At 38.9% G+C, this 23,079-nt stretch overlaps 1 long non-coding RNA gene across 1 annotated transcript in view; it reads left to right on the top strand.

Moving 5' to 3' along the window:
* Positions 1–1,885: 1,885 nt before the first annotated feature.
* LOC140597340 (uncharacterized) overlaps positions 1,886–23,079 on the top strand; it is a 63,868-nt gene continuing 42,674 nt past the window's right edge. Inside the window, exon 1 of the long non-coding RNA XR_011999198.1 lies at positions 1,886–1,972. This is a non-coding gene — a long non-coding RNA (uncharacterized lncRNA). The remainder of the gene's footprint in view (positions 1,973–23,079) is intronic.

Genomic DNA, 23,079 nt, shown 5'->3' with positions numbered 1-23,079 from the left:
TGGAACGGCACGTGAACCCCACGTCTAGGCCTCGGCCGCACCGACCCAGATCTGCGTACAGGCAGAGGCTTCTGGCCGCAGGCAGGAAAGCGCCGGCTTCGAGCTTGCTTTCTACCGCACGTCAACGGCGAGCGCGGCTGCAGGCTTCGCGGGACCAGCTCCAGGCCGGGGGACGCCCGCCTGAGCGGAAGCAGCTCCGCTCCCACAGTCTTCGGGTGCTCCGGCGCCCGCTGGCTCTGAGGAGCGACTGCGCACGCGCAGGTGAGAGGCGGGCGGGAGGCCGTTGGGCGCCTGCAGTTGCCAGCACATGCGCGGTGCGGCGGCAGGGACTCCCCGAGGGAGACCAGGGTTTCGGGGCGCATCCGAGAGTCCGGGCCGCCGAGCTGGAAGCCTGCCTGAAAACACCCCGCAAGGTGCGCTCTCCCGCCGCGGCCCTGCCCGGCCACTGTCCGGGCGCCCTTGGCCGCACCGCGGAGGACGGCTCTCTGTGGAGGGCACGTGGGCTCCCGGGCCGCCGCCCCCCTCACCGGCGGGGCCTCCGCGAGGTACGTGCGCCCCCCGGGCCTGCCTTTCTGAGGGCGGGACGGGGGAAAGGGATCGGATGCGTCTTTGCAGCCCGGGGAGGAGAGGATTTTCATGCAATTTGATGACCGGATGTTCTGCGGGAGGTGGTGGAGGGTACAGCGATGGCGGTTTGTTTTTGGCGGAAGACTTTTTAAAAGTTCAGGCTATAAGAATGAATCGAGACAGGGCATTCGTATTTAGATGGAATAAATTCACCTGCCAAATCCATCACATTAAAGAAAAAATGTGGGCAGCCCGGGTGGCTCACGGTTTAGCGGGCCTGCAGCCCAGGGCCTGATCCTAGAGACTCAGGATCGAGTCCCGCTTCGGGCCCCCTGCCTGGAGCCTGCTTCTGCCCCTGCCCCTGTCTCTGCTTCTGTCTCTGTGTGTCTCATGAATAACTAAATAAAATCCTTAAAAGAAAAAACGTTAATGGTCTTTAGGGGAAGAGGAGGGAAAACGGAATTTCTGGCCAAACACCAGTTGGTCATTACTGCTGAGCTTTACCAGACAACTGTGTGTTCTGCTCTACCCTTGGTTTCAGTGCCCTCAAATACCATCACAAGTCAGGGGGTGGGCTGCAGCTCTGGGAGTGTCCCTAACAATTCCCCTGTCTTTTAGGAGTTTGATGTCTTTCAGGATTTTCCTTTTTGTCGTTTAAAGCCGCTCATGAGATGCAATGGGTGGTGGGTTAAGTGGGGAAGTCAGATTAGTGTGGCCAAATGTGGAGAAAATTCCTAAAGACAGGATGATCAACAACAAGAGAAGACACCTGGGTGACCAGTTGGTTAAGCGTTTGCCTTTGGCTCAGGTCATGATCCCAGGGTCCTGAAATGGAGCCCCGCGTCAGGCTCCTTGCTCAGTGGGGAGTCTGCTTCTCCCTCTCCTCCTGAGCTTGTGCTCTCTGTCACTGTCTCTGCGTCTCTCTCAAATAAATAAAAACCCTAAATAAAAACAGACAACAAACCACAATAGCAAGACCGGGTCCCAGAGATTATTCGAAAGAGCAGCACAAAAGTCCCATTTATCTGAAGGGTGTCTTCTTATCAAATAATTTGAATTTGCTGTGGTCAGGGTCTGTGGAAGTCTTCATGGGATTATGGATTACACAGAACTGGAAGGGCCTTTAAGAAATAAAGTTGGTATTGTACTGGAATTAAAAGAAAGGAGTTAAGAGTTAACAGGGTATGATAAGGGTCTGATTTTCATCTAGATTTCACCTTCCACTCCAAAAAGTCCAAAGCCAAAGTGGCAAAAGTAACTGAGTAAAGCACACATATGAGGAATGCCTTTGCTCAATTTTTCCCTTGTTTTTAGGAAGACCAAAAGGATCCTTTGTACTCCAAGGTACTAACACTTGATATAGATGAAAATCTACATAAACCAACATGATATCTGTCTGCAACCGGTAGGTACTATTTAAATGTCTTTTAGGGGGATCCCTGGGTGGCGCAGCGGTTTGGCGCCTGCCTTTGGCCCAGGGCGCGATCCTGGAGACCCGGGATCGGGTCCCACGTCGGGCTCCCGGTGCATGGAGCCTGCTTCTCCCTCTGCCTGTGTCTCTGCCTCTCTCTCTCTCTGTGACTATCAAAAATAAATAAAAATTTAAAAAAAAATAAATGTCTTTTAGGGAGAAAGGATAAGGTCTGAAGCTTGGCCGTGTCTTTAGCGTCTTTCCCAATATCTAGGCTTTGCCATCCAGGAAAAATCCAGAGCAGTGTACTAAATCAAAGTAATTGATTGCTTTACCGAGTGGTATCTTGAAAGTTTAGAGAGTTGGACTTCTATGGTTATTGTTTGTATAAATAATGCTTTATGAACCATAGTGATATGTGATAAAATCTCATAAACACCTATAGATGTACTCAAATCACCTTAGATTAGGTAGTGGACTTTTAATAAATGTTCTGCAGTTTGCTTGTACATATCCTGGTTGATTTCTTAGAGTCCTGGCAGCTTCTGAGCTAGTGTTTTTCTAAGACTCTGAGGCAGTAGTTATATTGTTTAAGAATCCAATCAGTAGTTTTATCCTTATTCTGGATACACTTCCATTATAAACAGTTGATGGAAATACACACACACATGCGTGTGTGTGTGTGTGTGTGTGTGTGCATCTGCACACCCAGGTCCATACATAAAAGCCATTATCCCTCAAACGTTTTTCATCTTATTCATAAGCCAAAACTAAGTACTATTGAGGAGCATATGGTTCTTTAAAAATCTATTAAGGAAAAATTTGGATTTAAGGGAAATAATTATCCATTAAATTCTCAAAACATTCTCGAAGCACCTGCGTGGCTCAGTTGATCAAGTGTCTGACTCTTGGTATCAGCTCAAATCATGAGTTCAGGTTCTGCATTGGGCTCCATATAAATAATAATAAGTAATATTAAAATAATAATAATAATAAAATAAAAGGAAATTCTTAGAACATTTTCGATCTAGACTTTACCCTTAAGTGGAAAGAATGGAGAAATTTAATATGTCCAATTTTTTATCATTTTCCCTCTGTTCTGTGCAAGAAAAACCAATAGAATTAATGTGGTTTTGGTGTTATTTTCTTATTCTAGTTAGCTTACTTTAATAATATCACTTAATATTTTCTTTGCTTTTATACTAAGTTTCTGAGTTTTTCATGTACAATGAATGTATCTGTGTTGTGATTTCCTAGTTTCTTCATGGAATGTACTATTTTATTTCTGGATATCTGATCATATTTAAATGCCTTAAACTTTCCTGGTCAAAGAGTAACTTCTTTTCCCTTTAATATTCTGCAGAGGGATTAAGCAGATTCTTACAGGTTGAAATGTTTAAATACGTCTTCAGAACACTCATGGAAGAAAGAGTAGCTCTGTCACATTTTTAGCAACAACACACTTAAAAGAATAGCTGTCCAACTAAACTAAACCTGCTTGTGAAGTCCACTAGAGTTGATCCCATCCTAAATTACTTGGCTACATTAGTACATTCGTATAATAAAGAGCGAAACATAACAGGAAGGTAAGATAGCTGTGTCTGAAACACATGAGGTACTGATATATATTAACAGACATCAGTTTCTTTTCTTTTTTTTATAATAAATTTATTTTTTATTGGTGCTCAATTTCTAACTTGTGCTTTCAAATTATGAAGGGGAATTTGAGATGCTTTCTATCTCGTTTTTGGAAAATTTAAGATAATTTTAGAATAGGTTAGATTTAGAATAGGGTTTTTTTCTTAGTTTGAAGAAATAGTTGAAAAAGTAAATAGGAATTGTGTGCCATGGCCCCTCCTCCATCAACTGGGTCTCAGAAACAGTGTTCTCTTCCTCTTGGCTTACAGAAACCAAGTTTCTGTACTTGTGCTGCTAGGTGGACAGTGTGGGTGAACAGGGAGGGACAGAAGGAACAGAATGCACAGACTTCTCTTTCCATTTCAGTTTTCTATCATCTATCGGCTTTGAATGACCAAGCCTTGTTTCTGTCCACTTGCAGCCCCCTTAAATGAGGCTGTAAGAGAAGACCCCCTGCCCCGGCAGCATTCACAAATTGATAGCTTCTGGGTCACATTAGAATGTTTTAATTTTTTTAAATTCAACTTTGCTTTTTTTCTTTGCTTAAGGTACTTGTCATACTTGAATACAGAATGATACACAAATTAAAGTGTATTATATTAATTGGAACTGATCACATCATGGGGAAAGTTGGCTGGGGCCTGAGTGGCAGTTATAAATCCCAACTGCTTGAGTCCTTGATGAACATTGGTTTACTGAAAGGTGTTAGGACCAGGTTTTGCCAAATTCTAGAACTATTCTCAGATTGTGGTATGTGCCTTTATTCTGTAATTACATTGAGGCTGCTTCAGATCTTTATTACTCCAGTAATATAAAATTGTGTAGTCACAGAATCTCCCCGTTACTATTTCCTGCAAATTAATTGGCTACCTTCAAAGGCTGATGAACAGGATACCTCTTATTGATTGTAGTATTGAGTATTGTGTGACTACTGAGTAATAGCTCCTGCATCCCTCCCCACTTCTTTCTAATGCTGATTTTCATTCAGGTAATATAATCTTTCACATGACCATATGCTTTCCTAATCTAATTACGGTAATTTTTTTTTAAATTGTATTTAAGTTCTACTTAACATAGATTTGCAATATTGGTTTCAGGAGTAGAATTCAGTAATTCATCACTTACATACAACACCCAGTGCTCATCCTGACAAGTGTCCTCACCACCCATCTAGCCCATCCCCTGCTCATCTCCCTCCAGCAGCCCTCAGTTTGTTCTCTGTCCTTAAGTCTCTTATGGGTTTTTTCCTTCTCTCTTTTTCCCCCCTTTTCCCATATGTTCATCTGTTTTGTTTCTTAAATTCCACATATGAATGTGAAATCATATAGTATTTGTCTTTTTCTTACTGACTTATTTCACTTAGTGTAATGTGCTCTAGCTCCATCCACATTGTTGCAAATGGCAAGATTTCATTCTGAGTAATACTCCATTGTATATAAAAGAATGCATATTCTGCTTTGGGATGAAATGTCCTGAATATACCTGTTAAGGCCATCTGGTCGAGTATATCATTCAAACACTTGTTACTGTCTTTGTTTTAAAATCTAGTTTGATATAAGTTTGGCAACCCTGGCTTTGTTTTGCCATCCATTAGCATGATAAGTGGTGCTCCATCTCCTTAGTTTCAATATGGGGGTGTCTTTAGGTCTAAAATGAGTCTCTTGTAGGTAGCATATAGATGTGCCTTTTTAAAAAAATCTATTCTGATACCCTATGTATTTTGATTGGAAATTTAGTTCATATACATTCAGATTGCTTATTGAAAGATATGAATTTCATGGCACTGTGTTACCTATAAACTTGGTGTTTCTGGTGATGTTCCTTTCTAGTCTTTGTTGCTTTTTTTAAAAAAGATTTTTTATTTATTTATTCAGAGAGAGAGAGAGAGAGAGAGAGAGAGAGAAGGCAGACAGAGAGGCAGAGACACAGGCAGAGGGAGAAGCAGACTCCATGCAGGGAGCCTGACATGGGACTTGATCCTGGATCTCCAGGATCACACCTTGGGCTGCAAGCAGTGCTAAACCACTGGGCCACCGGGGCTGCCCGTCTTTGTTGCTTTTGTTTTTTTTTCTCCCACTCAGTTCCTCTTAATATTTCTTGCAGAGCTGGCTTAGTGGTCTATGAACTCCTTTAGTTTTTGTTTGTCTGGGACACTCTTTATCTCTCTTCCTATTCTGAATGACAGGCTTGCCAGATAAAATATTCTTGGCTGCATATTTTCCCCATTCAGCACAATTATGGTAATCTCATTCTTCTTGGCTGCTCATATTTTAGAAACAGGTATGATGCATTTCTGGTCAATGAGCTATGAAGTGGAATATTGTGGGAGCTCAGGGAAAAACTTTGTCATAATTAAAGAGACACAAAAACACAGCATTTTTACTGGATATAATTTTGTCACATATGGTGTAAGGTAGTTAACATAAGGATAAGCCTATATCCTGAATAATGCAATATTGAAAAATGGAAAGATCCTTGATGATGTTGTCGAGGCACTGAATTAAGCAACCGTGTAGCTGCCTAACTGCAGAATTTCTCGTATGAAATGATCAATTTCTTAAGATGTCAGCTAGGAGGCCAGAATTTTCTGTTTCTTGTAGCTGAAATCTTCCTCATTAATACACTATGGGAACCATTTCATTATTGAATAATTTATAATTATAAGATTTATCAGGCTATGTAGAAAGGTTTTTATCTCAGCCTGTTTCGCAGAATAAATTATCCTTGAAAGGAGAGGGAAGATTGGATGATGGTAGAAAGATAAAACAGAGGAAGGTTAAACGACAAAAAAGATGTGATGGTAGCCGAGACCAGGGGTCAGAATGTATTCTAACACATTCATTTAGATTAAAATGTTATATATATATATATCATAAGTCTATAGGTATATGTAAATCTTTCTTCTAAGATTGTGCAGATAGTTCATATAGTTTGTGCTTCTGATGAATCTTGAGTACTTTCATGTTTCTTAAATTGCTAAACCTAAATTATGAATGTTGTGTTTACTCAACAAAGTCCTCTTATCTACCATTTATTGAGCTTAGCTTCAATAAACTTTGAACATAAATTAAAGGTTTCTGTGAACTAAGCTTCTCTTCTGAAACTGATTTATGATCTCAGTATAAGCAGGAACAAAGAACACTGGCTTAAGTAAAAGGCAGGTAGGGATCCCCTCCTCTAGCCATCTCCCACCAATGTGTTCCACAGCCCTGAGAGTGGGGCAAAGCTCTTTTTTTTTTCTGGATGGAGAACCCTCTCTGGCAGTTCCTTCTCAGTTGCTTGTGATCTACTAGCCTCTGGAAGGGGAAGGGCAAGGGCAAGATGTGCAGACTTCCTATGTTACTTTCCAAGAGCTTCAGACTACTTGAAGAGTCAAGGAGAAGGATATTGTGGATCAAATAGACACAAATCCTGAGTATATATTTAGAAATGCTCAGCATACTTGGTTTGAATTTAGAGACAAAGAGTTTTTCATTGTGATCAGGTTCCTATTCCTTTGGAGGCAGGTATCTTATCTGTCCACCTGTCTGTCTATTCACCTATAGCTTCCTAGTTCAGCCTCTCTGGTATGTTCTATTTAATCTGCCAATGAAAAGGAAACAGTTACACCATCACATCATTTGATAGGAACTTTATATTACAAGTTAGAAGTCATAAAGGAGGAACAGAAATATTTTTTAGGATAAGTTAGATGAGTAGAAGATAACTTCTCTAAAATCACATGTGCCAGAAAATACACATAGGTTTTTAGAGTCCTGGGGAGAGTATGGGAGGAGGGGTAACCTGCTGGCTAAACAGTGATGTGGCATTAGCCTAGATTAAGACTACTGACTCTGATCTACAGGCCAGATCCTACCTGCTGCCTGGTTTTTTTTTTTTTTAATGATTTTATTTATTTATTTATTTATTTATTTATTTATTTATTTATTTATTTATTTATTTATTTATTTATTCTTGAGACAGAGAGAGAGGCAGAGACACAGGCAGAGAGAGAAGCAGGCCCCATGCAGGGAGCCTGATGTGCGACTCAATCCCGGTTCTCCAGGACCATGCCCCGGGCTGAAGGTGGCACTAAACCGCTGAGCCACCCGGGCTGCCCTGCTGCCTGTTTTTGTATTGTACACAAGCTAAGGGAAGGTTTCAACATTTTTAAATGGTTGAAAAAAATTAAAAGAATATTTTGTGATACATGAAAATTGTATAAAATTGAAACTTCAGGTTCCATACATGGTTTTATTGGCGTGGAACCGTGCCCATTTATTTACATATTTTTTTCTGGCTGCTTTTGAGATAGGAAGGCAGATTTGAACAGATATTATAGTCCTGCAACAAAGGCTTAAATATTTACTCTCTATCCCTTTACAGAAATTTTGTTAACCTCTGACCTAGACCACTGTTTCTCAACCCTTAATGTTTGTAAATCATTTGAAGATTTTGTGAAAATATATAGTTTCTGATTCAGTAGGTCAAGGGAGCCTACGTGTCTGTATTTCTTTTTTTTAAAGATTTTGTTTATTTCTACATGAGAGACACACAGAGAGAGGCAGAGACACAGGCAGCGGGAGAAGCAGGCTCCATGCAGGGAGCCTGATGCAGGAATTGATCCCCGGCCTCCAGGATCACACTCTAGGCGGAAGGCAGGTGCTAAACCACTGAGCCACCCAGGGATCCCAGTGTCTGTATTTCTGATGAGCTGAGGACCACATAGTAAGTGGCGACGCTCTAGTGCAGGATTAACACACTTATTGTTTAAAGAGCCAAGTAATAAATGGTTCACAGTCTGCAGCCTATTCAGTCCTTTTGTTACAACTATGTACATCTGCTGGGTAACGTAGACATAGACAACATATAAAAGATCAGGAGTGGCTGTGTTCCAATAAACATTTACAGAAGTAGGCTTTGGGCTGGAATTGGCACGAAGATTTACTTTAGCATTCACTGGTCTCAGCTGTTCAGTGTGGGTGTCCGTTAAGTAATAGGCACAGTCCTACCCTCAACTTGCTTACTAGTTTTATAACATATTCCAGTAATGATGATAAAGACAGCAGTTAACTTGTATTGGGTAATTATCATATGCCAGGCTCTATGTGAAGTCCTATGAGCCATCTCTTATTTAATTACCACAACAAATCCTAGGAAGCAGATACCATCATTATCCTTGCTTACAGATGAGAATACTGAGCTTCAGAAAAAAAAAAAAACTTAATCAAAGCTGCCAACAGCAAATCAGTGGTGAGCCTAGGGTAAGGCATAACTCATGATTATTGAATGACTGTTGGATTATAGATGACTGGATCAAATCTGTGCATTCTTGGGAGTTCCAGAAGCTGGAGAACCAGACTGTGACTATACTGACTTCCTTCATTGTGAGGCCTGGTTCTCAAGGACCTGAGCAGTGAAAGACAAGACATCTCTTTAGAGGCAACATTGAATGTAGGTGTCAGAAACTGGATGTTTGACTCATGCCAGAGCATTCTTTTTCTTGAAAGATTTATTTAGTACCTTCACTGCATGTTTTTGAAGTTAAGGCTCTTAGAGATCTCAGAAAGCACATTTTTCATAGTTTTGGGATTTTCCATGCTCCAAAAATGAAATTGCTTTACTTTATAGTAACATGTTATTTTAGGCACCAAATAAGTATGGCATTTTGCCTTCCTTGTGTACTTTGGATTTTTTAATATAAATTTATTTTTTATTGGTGTTCAATTTGCAAACATATAGAATAAACCCAGTGCTCATCCCATCAAGTGCCCCCCTCAGTGCCTATCACCGAGTCACCCCCCCCCGCCCACCTCACCTTCCACCCCCCGCCCAGTTTGTTCCCAGAGTTAGGAGTCTCTCATGTTCTGTCTCCCTTTCTGATGTTTCCCACTCATTTTTTCTCCTTTCCCCTTTATTCCCTTTCACTATTTTTTATATTCCCCAAATGAATGAGACCATTTAATGTTTGTCATTCTCCTATTGACTTATTTCAATCATACAATAAATGTCCCTTCTAACCACAGTGACTGAAATTACATTTCTCCTTCCAAATTCTATATTTTTTCCTTCCTTCTTAGCTGCAATTACTAACGTAAAGAGTAGATAGACCTTGATTCTGGCCTAAATATAAGACTACTTTTATCTGTCTTTACACTGTTATTTCCATGTAAATGAATGTTTTTAGGTAAGATGCCTATCAGTATAACTACATTATAATAAATTAATAGGTCCCTGAGAGCAAACATGTTGTTAATAAAAATGCTTTGGAAAAAACTTTCTGGAGTCTCAGACACAATCTCCTTGGACTATAGATACCATATAAAGATGAATAAGTATGCCATTTTTTATGAATCACCTGTTGAAAAACTTTTATGTCATTGCTCTGATGAATAAGACTAGGTTTCATTTTATAAGCAGTCAGTGTAGGTACAGGGCAAGGAGGAATATGTCAACATTTTCTAAGTCTTAAGTATCAATCTTGATATGCCTAGGTGGCTCAGTGATTTGGCACCTGCCTTTGGCCCAGGGCAAGATCCTGGAGACCCAGGATTGAGTCCCGCATCGGGCTCCCTGAATGGAGCCTTCTTCTCCCTCTGACTGTGTCTCTGCCTCTTTCTCTCTCTTTCAGTGTCTCTCTGAGGCAGAGACACAGGCAGAGGGAGAAGCAGGGTCCATGCAGGGAGCCCGATGCGGGACTCGATCCTGGGTCTCCAGGATCATGTCTTGGGCCAAAGGCAGATACTCAACCACTGAGTCACCCGGGGATCCCATGAATAAAAAAAATCTTAAAAGAAAAAGCATCAATAACCTTAATTTTTTAGGGGGGCAAGGAAGTTAAATATGATACTTAAATAGGAAATCAGGTACTTACAGATTCTTAAAGCCAGAATTTAGGATGGTCTAATCTAGCCATCTCTGTACACTCCTATTTTTCTATGTAAGTCCCAATTGATTAAGTAAAATTCTTAAAGTCATTTGCTTCTTTAACACAAATATGTTAGTTTTTCCCCCTGAATCTGGGAACATGTATTGGTTTCCTCGGGCTGTTATAATGAAGTACCATAAGTTGCTGGCTTAAAACAACGGAAATTTATTATCTCGCAATTCTGTAGTTTAGAAGTCTGAAATCAATGTTTTGGTCGGGCCACAGTCCTTCTGAAGGATCTGGGGCAGAATTCTTTGCCTCTTCATAGGTTCTGATGAAGGCCAGCAATTCTTAGCACTCTTTGGCTTGAGATATATATCACTCCAATCTCTGCCTCTGGCTTCATATGGTGCTTGTGACTCTGTGTCTTCACATTGCTGTCTTCTTAAAAGTATATCATTTGTTTTGGATTAGGGCTCCACTCTACTCCAGTATGATCTTAACTAATGACATCTGCAACAACTCTGTTTTCAAATAGGTCACATTTTGAGGTACTGGGTATTAGGACTTTACTATATCTTTCTTGCGTGAGGGATGGTACAGTGTACCCATAACTGAGTATGGGGATGTCAAGATATTATTGTTTTCCATGCAGATCTTACACTATAGGAAGAACACATATATAGAGATTTATGAAGATGCAGGTTGTAATATACAATATTCACAAAATGCTGTAAGCGTATTGCAGTGGGGAAAGCTACCTTTTCCCAAGTGAAATGGTAAGGGAAGGCTTTCAAAGGCAGGTGCCATTTGAACTAATCTTTGAGGGACATATAGGAGTTCATTGAGAAAAGGATGCCAGATGGGAGGACACATCAGCCAGAAAGTTTGGGGTCAAGGCATGGATTAAGTGTTTGTTTGCTGTGATTATTACTAGCTACTCTTTCTTTCTTTTCTTTCTTTTCTTTCTTTCTTTCTTTCTTTCTTTCTTTCTTTCTTTCTTTCTTTCATTCTTTTCTTTTCTTTTCTTTTTTTTTCTTTTCTTTTCTTTCATAATAAATTTATTTTTTATTGGTATTCAATTTGCCAACATACAGAGTAACACCCAGTGCTCATCCCGTCAAGTGCCCCCCTCAGTGCCCGTCACCCACTAACCACCCCCCCTCCTCCTCCCCCTCCACATCCCCTAGTTCATTTCCCCGAGTTAGGAGTCTTCATGTTCTGTGCTACTCTTTATTTAATATTAGTGTGTGTCATTTAATTAACAACAACCTTTTGATCCCAATTGTACAGATGGGAAAACTGAAATTTCAAAAAATAAAGTATTTGGTCTCCCGCTAACACATTTTGAAGGTGATACTATTGAGATTAGAACCCAGGGAGCCTGATTATATAGTCTATAATTTGCCATTGTGATGAAAACTACAGTTTAGGATATTTGGGAGCGCATATGGATAGTTAGACATAAGGCCAAAGAGATAGGTTATAGACAAATTGTGAAGAGGTTGGTTTATCAATTGATTTGCTTAACAGAAAATTGTTGACTTACTAGAGTTTGAACTTTAAGGGCTATTGACATTTGAACAATTTCCAAAGCTCTGTTAGGACAGGTGTCAAATGGCCACATTCCTATGGAGTGTAGGGTAGTTTGGAGGCCCAGATGCTAGAGAGGAGGTTACTGTCATGGACCATTTTAGAATTAATGAAGGTTGGAACTAAACAAGACAATGGAACAGGAGGGGTGATAAAGTCAGAGATACTTGTGAGTCAAGGTCAGTGAGGTGTTGAAGTCATTTCCTCTGTTGTGTGGCCATTCCTGATCCTTTGGCTCAAGTGCTGAAAGTAGAGCTGTCTCCACTAATGTGGTTAAACACAATAATTTAATTCATAACCCTAACTTAGGAAGAGTCTAGTATGTGGAAATGTGATGGTTGTATTAGTACACATATAATTGATTATATTAGAGAAGATATAAAAATGTCTTTAAAATTCCAAAGACTGAGTTGACATATTTTAAAACAAACTACATAAAAGTGGTAAAAAATATTTTGCCATGTGCTCTGATGAAATCTCATCTATCTGTATTTTTTTTAAAGATTTTATCTATTTATTCATGAGAGATTAATAGAAAGAGGCAGAGACATAGGCAGAGGGAGAAACAGGCTCCCTAAGGGGAACCTGATGCGGAACTCCATCCTAGGACCCCAGGATCATTACCTGTTCCAAAGTCAGACACTCAACTACTGAGCCACCCAGATATCCCTCATCTATTTGTATTAAGTTGTAATTCCTTTAGGTTAAATTCATCCAAGTGTTATTGGAGGTATAGCCACACTTCAGCTCAGCTTATTCAACTAAAGCCTGGTTATTGTAAAAAATATATTATTTCTTTAAAATAGCTTAATTGATTCCTGGGTTAATGTAATAACATTTTGCATTAATTTGAAAGCAAGGCATTATTTAAGAGTCCCAAGTTGTCTTTGTGTGGGACAGAGGGAACCAAAACTATGTCTCCCTGTTAATTATGGCCCTCGTGAGAAAAGCTGCCCAAACAATCATAAATATCCAGCAGGATATTTATGGTATTTCCTAAAAAGATAACAATTACTGGAGGAAAGTTAATTAAAACAAGCTGCATTTCTCTTAAGTGAATTTTCTCTTATTTTGAGAAATTATTTTATGCAGGTATCTGGTGCCACCACAGATGGTGCATTGTGACTTGCTCATCTTTAGTGACTTTTGGCTTGTCTCTGTGTACTTGGCTGCTTTCCCCAAGTGTTGGCCAAGGCCTTCTGATATAACTGCCATTAATCAGGCAAAAGCAAATATAAGCAATGTGAATTGAATCTTTGTCCATTTTTAGCCCATAAGTTAAAAGTGTGGAAATGTTATGTCTTCTTGTGGTTGATTTTCAACTTGATACTTTGCATCATTGCAAGATTTAAAAAATTCCTGGAATGTTGATTTAGAATGTTGAGGCACTAAATTAGAATTCAGTTTTAAGATTTGAAACACACAGTGCAATTAAGGGGTTTAAAATTCTTGTACTTCATCTCTTGTAAGAGACCATTCTTTTATAAATTAGGATGTTTTGTAAAATAGCAGCCAAAGGACAGGGAGATGGAAAAGGAAAATAGAAAAACAGGAAGAATTATCCTTCTTTGTTCCATTCAAAAACACACCCCAGAGAAATATTAAGTATAGATAGTGAGGGAAAAGGCTGACAGTGCCAACTTACTAGCATTGATTAAGCAGTTCAAATGTGTTAATATAGTGATTTTCAGATTACTGATAAAATATGTAACACAACAGGAGGAAAAAACCCACAACCGTATTCTCAGTATCCAAACTATTGCTGCCAACGTGAAGAAAGACTGTGCATCATATAATGTTCTGCTGGACTTAACTGTTGTTTAGGTCTGTGGGGATATATCAATACCTAGAACTATATGCCAGCATGTGAAGTGAGATCAACTGTGAAGGGCTTCTTCCTTTGCTTAATAAAACTCCTGGAATCTAACAGGGAACCAACCTGGAATCAGATGGCTATGTGAGATTTGCAATGCCTTTTTCATAGTAAAGAATCTAAACACATCCAGAGAGTGATTATATAAATATGCAGTTCATATAGGTATATGGTCTACCCAGAGTTTCCTAGCAGTTTAAAAATGGTTCCGTAGATAAGAGGGATAGACCTAGAGTCTAGAACTAGAGCTGAAGTTGGAGCTGGAGTGCTTTCCAACACCACCACCAGTTCTTCCATCCCTGGGAAAAAAGACAGAAAGGGGTGGTTCTGCTTGGCCCATTCAGAGATTTACTTGATTAGGATTCAGTCTGGACTAGACCACCTCATACTTTGACACTCTTAATTTCTAGTGTTATAATACATGGCCTCAAATTATTCAGAATCAGTGGGACATGGTCAGGGAACCCTTGCATTTCTGTCCCTCCTGTAGAGAGAATTCAGCATTTGACCAGTGCCCTCCAAGACAATAAAAAGTAGTGGACACAGCCAGATCCACACCAACCAGCTTATATCCTATTCTTATGGATTCTTAAGTGATGACACATTGATCAAGTTCATGAGTATCACTGTTGCATGGAAACAGCAATATCTCTGATACCTGGTATGTTCTAAGAAAAAACATTGTCATTTTACTTTTCAGAGTTAAAGTCACTGAAGTAGGATTTTAATAAAGAAAATTAATACTGATATAATGTCTACATTATACAGTTTTACAAAGATACTTGATTTCTTTAATACAAATTTAGAGAAAAACTATAAGTAATGGTGATGATGTGAATAAAAGAGATAAGAGTAACCGATCTGGAGGGCTTGCCCTGCCTGAACTAGAAGACTTTGTTCTTTTTCTTTTTTAAGATTCTATTTATTTATTCATGAGAGACAGAGAGGCAGAGACATAGGCAGAGGGAGAAGCAGGCTCCCTATGGGGAACCCAATGTGGGACTCAATCCCCGGACCCTGGATCATGACCTGAGCCATTGAGCCACCAAGGTGCCCCTGGAAGACTTTGTTCTTATGTGTTGTATGAATTGTAGACAAGTGATCTGGAGGGCTCAAGTCTGAATCTGCTGCCCTAAATTTGGTAGTGAGTTTAGAATATTTGTTTAAAACAGTTATTTAAAATGAGACAACATTTACAAAGAGATATTAGAACTGTGGTTAAAGTTTCTGGAAAAACCATGGAATAAGACAATTTAATGAACAGAATAAGTAGTGGGGATTTGGAATGATCTTTAAGAATCGATAACAAGTGGCAGAGAAAAATGAGTTACCAATTTTCCAGCTATGTGGAATGAAACTGCACTTTCTGGGATTCACATTTCATATCAGAATTGTTTAACTAGCAAAATGCTGAAATGATTAAATATAAAACCATGAAGTTAAAGCTCGAGAAAACTTTGGTCAGAGATGTTTCTGGAATGAGCCTTCAGCTTTCGTAGTTGTTTCTGTTCTGTTGGTCAGTGATGAAATGTGCTCTAATCAACCTACTAAATTATCCACAATGGAAGGTTTACTTTGGTGTATATTTGTATACAGATACAGCCATCTGTATCTCCTTTCAGAGCTGTGATTCACAGAGCAGCGCATCCCTTAACAGCTCATTTCCTCAGGGATACTAAGCAAGATCCACACCCAGGAAAAGAGAAAAGTTTAAGATCTCTTCCCTTACTGTGAACCCTTTCCATGTTTAAACACAGATGGCTCTCTTATTTGCAGTCTGGCTTAAACTGAACACTGCCACAAAGGTGCTAAATACTTCCTGTGCAGAGACCCAGGGTCCATTTTTCACCAGGAAAATAAGAGCTGTCTTTACCAGCAGTGTGCTTTGCCCAGATGTGAAACTGAAGCCAAAATGAATGAAACAACTTTATTTTTCCTATGACAATTTATTTTTTATTTTTATTTTTAATTAACTTTTATTGGTGTTCAATTTACCAACATACAGAAAAACACCCAGTGCTCATCCCGTCAAGTGTCCACCTCAGTGCCCGTCACCCATTCCCCTCCAACACCCGCCCTCCTCCCCTTCCACCACCCCTAGTTCATTTCCCAGAGTTAGGAGTCTTTATGTTCTGTCTCCTTCCTGATATTTCCCAACATTTCTTTTCCCTTCCTTTATATTCCCTTTCACTATTATTCATATTCCCCAAATGAATGAGAACATACACTGTTTGTCCTTCTCCGATTGACTTATTTCACTCAGCATAATACCCTCCAGTTCCATCCACGTTGAAGCAAATGGTGGGTATTTGTCATTTCTAATTGCTGAGTAATATGGAGAACACTGTAATAAGTTGATATACAAACAGTTTATTTTTTTATTTTTTATTTTTTTTATATTTTATTTATGATAGTCCCAGAGAGATAGAGAGAGAGGCAGAGGAAGAAGGAGGCTCCATGCACCAGGAGCCCGACGTGGGATTCGATCCCGGGTCTCCAGGATCGTGCCCTGGGCCAAAGGCAGGCGCCAAACCGCTGCGCCACCCAGGGATCCCTACAAACAGTTCAATATGTGTTGGTTGCCTATTAGAAACTGCCAAGAGTTCAGGTCTTATTTAGTAAAGCATGGTGCTGATTTAGGTCTCAATCTGGTCCTTCCTCTGTCTTGGAAGTCCTCCCTGGCCATCACAGTAAACCAATAATGTTGGGCCTGGGAAGCTGTCTCCTCCTAAGGTTTTTTTACATTTTAATTGGTGTTTATTCTAATTTCTATTGATTTGAATATTGCCTTCTGACTTTTTTGTCTTACTTCAGCAGAGTAATGTCAAATGACTATATAAACATACATATTTCATTTATATAGTTACTTATAAAATAATGTGTTCTTTGGATGTCCAATTGCTGTATCAGCAGAGTTAACTCCTCAAAACAGGTGGGACAGCAGGAAGAGACTACAGTGAATGGAGAAATTCACTAACTTACTGTGTCTGAGTAAAATGAATATATGTCTTTGAAGGACATCATTTCCAACTTTAAAATCAAAACAGAGAAGCCTAATCTAATGTGATTTGACTGGCCTATATTTTTTAAGCTTAGTAGTACCAATTCTTGAAATTTTGAAATTATTAATACAAAAAATAAACATAAAATATTTTAGAAGGCATTTTGGTCAAAGTTGTATTATATAGTAGGCTTTATTTTCCTTGGCATATTATGAAAAAGTCAAAGAATAGCTCTGACCAACGGTGTACTTATACTTACTGGTAAATATTTATTAACTAGCTCTGGATATGGGGTTAGAGAAGTCCTGATTCGTAGCATTTGACAATTAACATGATGTAAATACTCCTACATGGGGCCAGTTTCAGACTACCCCTGGGATGTCAATTGGCTTGAAAACCTCTTGAAAGTTTAATAATTAATTCTTACAATGCATAATAAGTCCACTCCAGCATATTGGCCAAGGATGAATTTATACAAACCTTAAAATGATCTTCACAAGTTAAGAGTTTGTCAAATCAGTTATCTAATGGGGACATGGAACCTCAAATATTCTGTCTTATGATCCTCCAAATACCTCTAGAAAAAAAATAAAAACATAATAGGGATATGAATGGGAAAATTCTACTATATTTGCTATATTTAGAATCTTACACCAAATATATTGGAAAAGTGTATTAAATGGAATGAATAGTTCCTTAAGCCTTTGAGATAAATAAATGTTTCTCTAAAAATAAAGATTTTAGTATTACTTTAGCATGCTGTTGGAAGTATAGTATCAATAAATGGCCATGAATAAATGATTTACTGTCAGTCATGAAACCTTTTCCTCATATTACTTTTTAATTTATATTCTTGCATTGTGTCTTCTTTGGTATCCCTTTTCCCTCAAATCAGTTTCTATGCATCAGTGCCGATTTATTTCACCAAAACAAATATCCCTACAAAAGCTCTTTATTGTTTTATTTATAAATTTATTTTTTTTTTGGTGTTCAATTTGGTAACATATAGCATACCACCCAGTGCTCATCCCATCAAGTGCGCCCCTTAGTGCCCATCACCCAGTCACCCCTACCCTCTGCCCACCTCACCTTCCACCACCCCTAGTTGGTTTCCCAGAAAAAAAAAATTTTATTGAATTCTGTCTTTATTTTACATGATACTGGAAGCAATTTTGGGGTAGTTTTAAATTGTGAGGACAAAATTTGTACTTAAAATAATTATTTATTTTTCCTTAAAGTTCGAATGAATTTTTCGAACATATATTTCTGTATAGAGTCTCAGTTATGAAAATTTGTTCCAGGTCTTAGATAATATTATACATTTGTATGTAATTTTGCTATATAAACATTTTATGTTAATTATACATAATTAAATAATAAGACAAACTAAAAAAAACAAAAGCTCTTTATCAGCTAGACTGTTTACAATGCTAAATGATTTTATTCCCCCCTCCTTCCCACCATTATTTAAATTAAAAGAATTAGAAGGATGTTGCTAATCCTGTGCTAGAGTATGGGAATTATATGAAAAATAACCTCTGAATAATCCCACCTTACCTGGAAATATTAATAATTTAGGAAAAAGAGACTTAGTTGTTTAATCTGCCAGAATGAAAAGTTACAAGTAAAAGCTTCTTAACTTTATTCATTCCTTTCAGCATCTCAGGCCTGGGACTCAGAAGGTCTATGTTGATTAAATTCATTGCTGCTTGAGAATTTTTTTAATTGGCAGCTGATAAGGAGTGTTTTCAAATAAATGTATTCTAATGTGGTCCTTGGGTGTGATCGTTTCTTTTTAGGAATAGCCAAGAAATAGATTTACCAAAGAACATAATCCAATAATCTTTACTGAGTTGTCATCTTTTTTTTAAAGGGCTTATATCAGCACTGGGGGTTATATGCAACTGTGAATTATTAAAAACGACATCTGAAACTAATGTTGTACTATATGTTGGCAAATTGAAGTTAAGTAAAAATACATAGATAGATAGACAGACAGACAGACTGATATTTTTAACTTGCCTAGTCCTCTCTCATCTGTTCTTGTTTGCTCAAATACAGGAGAAGCATAATGGCAATGCTCTAGAACAATGAAGAAGAAAGTGTTCCAAAGTGTTTGATTTCATCAGGACCAGAATAAGATTAGGTGTTTGTAATACAGTTTGACTCACAGATTAGATCATCTTCTGACAGAAAGAAAGTGGTAAGAAAGTTATAGCTTCGAGATATGCCTGCAAACTAACACATCTGCTCATAAATAATAGTTTCTGGGAGAAGGAAGACCAAAACAAATGTAAAACAAAAGACATAACAATGTCAACAGCAACAGAAAATAAAAATTTGATATAAACCAGGAGTCAGATTTTGTAGCATACCAGTAAAATTCCCCTGAGTTACCAAGGGAAATGCTATTTCATCAGTTTTGAAATGACTTTCCACGAGACCATTGACAAGTACTTCCAATGCCGGCTTCCAGTCTAGCTTAGTGGAACATATTACTCTTCTGTGAAGGTTTGAGGGACTGTGTACAGCATTGCTGTTAATATTCCCATTTCATGTGTGAAACTGGGGTATGAAGGGTTAGTCTGTTTCTCTGGGCTTGCACAGCTCTCTGAAGCAAGAATATCCAGAGGAATTATAGAAGTATGATTATATTGAAGCTTATTTTAAAAATTGTATAGTATTTTGAAACATAAGTTAATTGGAAAATTGGGCTGTTATCAATTATAATTTAACTTGAATGTCTGAAAATAGTTCATAAGTAGGCTTTCTATAATTGAGGTTTCCATGTAAAACATGTTTTATTTATAACATGCTGTACCTTATTTTTTTACATGGTTACTAACCATGTACCTTTTGAAATAGTTATGATTTTAAAAATGATAATTCTGAAAGGTCTATTTCTATGCCTAGGAAAATATTTGAATACTCTTGCTGTGTCATTTAATTTTGTATTGACTCCAGCTGCTGGTTGCAGTCTATTTTCTTCCAGCCAGTGGCCATGAAGATGACTTTCTAAGGTGCCTCAAATCCATATTTTATTTAAGATGTATGCTTTCAAAGGTGATCATCCACTTTAAAAGTAAGAAACACCAAAAATAAATAAAGATACTAAGTCCTTTATTCCATTGAATATTCAAGCTAGAGGGAGTGTGTGAGGTCCTGCAGTCAGGGCTCCTCATCTTCTCTTTTTTAAAGATAAGGATACTAAGCCTAGTGAGATGGTGCAGCTTGCCAAGGCCACACAGCTAGTTAAGGAGGAGCCAGCACTGGAGCCCACATCTCTTGGCTTGCAGTTGAGACCTATTTCAAGGAGACCATATTTAGCAAAGATTAAAATGCTGAAATTTTGTCTCCACATCTGTATTTTTCAGTAAATCAATCTTGGACATGAATCATACTCACCATTTCCAGTATTTATCTGAAAAGTCCTAGAGCTCTGAACATTTTGGGGTTTGCCTTTCATTAGCTACAGTGAAAATAGTGAAAGAGCCAGTCCCACCTCCTGTCCTGAAAAGACTGTTCCTCTCTGATATATTGGGTTTGCAGCTACTTTTTGAGCCTCTCACTTGAACACCATCCTCTTTACCTTATTGAAAAGTTATTGGGAATTTGGGAATCAAGTGAAATATTTCATAGTTTACAACAATGTAATTTAATGTTCACCATTAAAAATCACAAACATAATGATACTCGTTTATAGTCTGCCTTCCCTCTGGCTATTATTAATAATTTAAATAATGTTAAGATATTGTTTCAAAGGAATATTTCCATTTTCACCATATGTGACATTTAACATCTTAATGCATAGAAATAAATGCTTAGGGGTATCCCTGGGTGGCTCAGCGGTTGAGCGTCTGCCTTCAGCCCAGGATGTGATCCTGGAGACCTGGGATCGAGTCCTGCGTCGGGCTTCCTGCGTGGAGTCTGCTTCTGCATCTGCCTGTGTCTCTGCCTCTGTCTTCCTTTCTGTCTCTCATGAATACATAAATAGAAAGAGAGAAAGAAAGAAAGAAAGAAAGAAAGAAAGAAAGAAAGAAAGAAAAAGAAAGAAAAAGAAAGCTCGATTTGAGGAATTTTTTTTTTTTAACTATAGGAAGTGCATTAACTGAAGTATTTGTATCTGCTTTACTTCCCTTGAGGACCAGAATAATAGTAATCACATTTTTCCTGAGTGCTTACAAGTTGCCAGTTCTGGGAATAAACACTTTATTTGCATCATCTTATTGAATTCTTATGGCTACCCTGTGAGATGGTTATTATGGACCCCATTTTAGAGATGAAGTAACTGAGGCTAAGGGATTAAGATCACAAAGTTGATAAATGGCAGAACTGTGGAAAAATCCAAGCAGTCTCAATTCAGTTCCCAGCTCTGTGCTAGAATATAAAACCCTCTGGAGAGGGGACAGCTTCCTAGGCCCACCATTGTTTGGTTGCTTCTGTGAGCATGGAGGGCCTCTGGGAGTGGGAAATGATTGGGTTCAGACTGAAGAAACATCATGGAATAGTGGTTGAAAACCTGGGCTCTAGACAAACAGTGTGCTGAGGGTGGCATCCCTGCTTTGCTACCTACCAGGCTTTAATTACCCTGTCTGTATAATGAGGAAAATATTACTACACATGTCTGTAGGTCTGCTGTGAGCACGGGACAAGATAATCCATGGAAAATACTTTACACAATGCTGGGCATGTAATATACACTCAGAAAAGCTTAGCTATACTTACACTTGACTGATAACAAAAAAAAAAAAAAAAAGAATTCCTAGACCATTGTCCATATCTCCAAACCATAAAATACCCCATGAAAAAGGAAGATCTGAAGAGTGGTCTGGGGGCTCTGGGTGAGAACTTTCATTCTCCTTTGAATAGCTCAGATATCATTAAGCCTTGCTCACAAGAAAGTAAAGCAGCCAGGCAGCAGTTATGATATGATAAAAAGTGAAAACAAGACAAAACATCAACCAGACATGGCCCTAACCTTGGAAAAGTCAAAGAAGAGACTACGTAGCCAGGGATACTGTGAACAGAGGTGCACACGGGTATTACAAAGTGCACTGCTGTTGGGAGTGAGGCATGGGGTCTTTGTAGAGACTAAGGAAGTACTATATGATAGCATCCTAGAGATGATAAAGCCCTTGTTATGTGAAACACATGAGGCAGACCTGTTGTTGAGTCAAAGAGTTGTTCTCTGCACCTAGGATATTTAATTTGGCAAAATTTCTGGGATAGGAGTTGCAAAATAAACGCACAGATCTTTCCTAGCACCAATGAAGGTTTTTGGCTAAAGCATAGAATGGGATGGGAGTGGTTGGGCAGGGTAAAAACCTAGTGTGAAGAGTCCTAAAGAATGTGGTTTGAGTATGGTTTAGAGTCAAGGTAATTTGCAAACTACTAGAGGTTTAAAGAAGAAGAGTTTACGGACTGTGTTCCTCTTTCTCCCTCTTTCCCTCTGTCTCCCCCTCTACTCCACCACACTTCCTGGATTATGTATCTGGAATACCTCTCTATCCTTCCTCTCCCCATTCCCCTCTTGTTTGCTTAAACTAACTCCTGCAGTCTTCAGGTCTCAGTTTAGGACTTTCTTAAAAAGCCATCCCTGACCATAGACTGGGTTAGGTCTATTCCTGCGTGTACTACTAATATCCTCCTCTTACCCGTCAAGTTTGTTTTCTTTATGTATTGCTTTGTAACATATCACCACAAATGTAGCAGCTTGAAACAAAATTTATTTTCTCACAGTTTTTGTGCCTTAGGTATCCTGGACACTCTGCTCAGGAACTAAGGCTAACATCAGGATGTTGGCCAGCTGTGTCTTCATCTGGAGACTTGACCAGGGAAAATTAAGCTTCCAGGCTTCCGTAGCTTGTTGGAGGAATTTGTTTCCTTGCAGCTGTAGAACTGAGGTTCCTATTTCTTTAATAGCTGTAGGCGGGGACCTACTCTCAACTCAGGTCCTTACCATGTGACCTTCTCTACAACATGGTAGTCTGGCACTTCAGGGCCAGCAGGGAATCTGCTAAAATAGGAGCTTATGTAACATACATAATCATGGGAGTAACTTTCCCATCATATTCACAAATTCTGCCCATGCTTAAGCGGGAAGGGATCATCCTGTTTGTGTATACCAAGGGTAGGGGATCTAGGGAGT

This window comes from Vulpes vulpes, unplaced genomic scaffold (assembly GCF_048418805.1).
Source record: "Vulpes vulpes isolate BD-2025 unplaced genomic scaffold, VulVul3 u000000685, whole genome shotgun sequence".
Taxonomy (NCBI): Eukaryota; Metazoa; Chordata; class Mammalia; order Carnivora; family Canidae; genus Vulpes; species Vulpes vulpes.
This window is presented reverse-complemented; position numbering and strand designations above follow the sequence as displayed.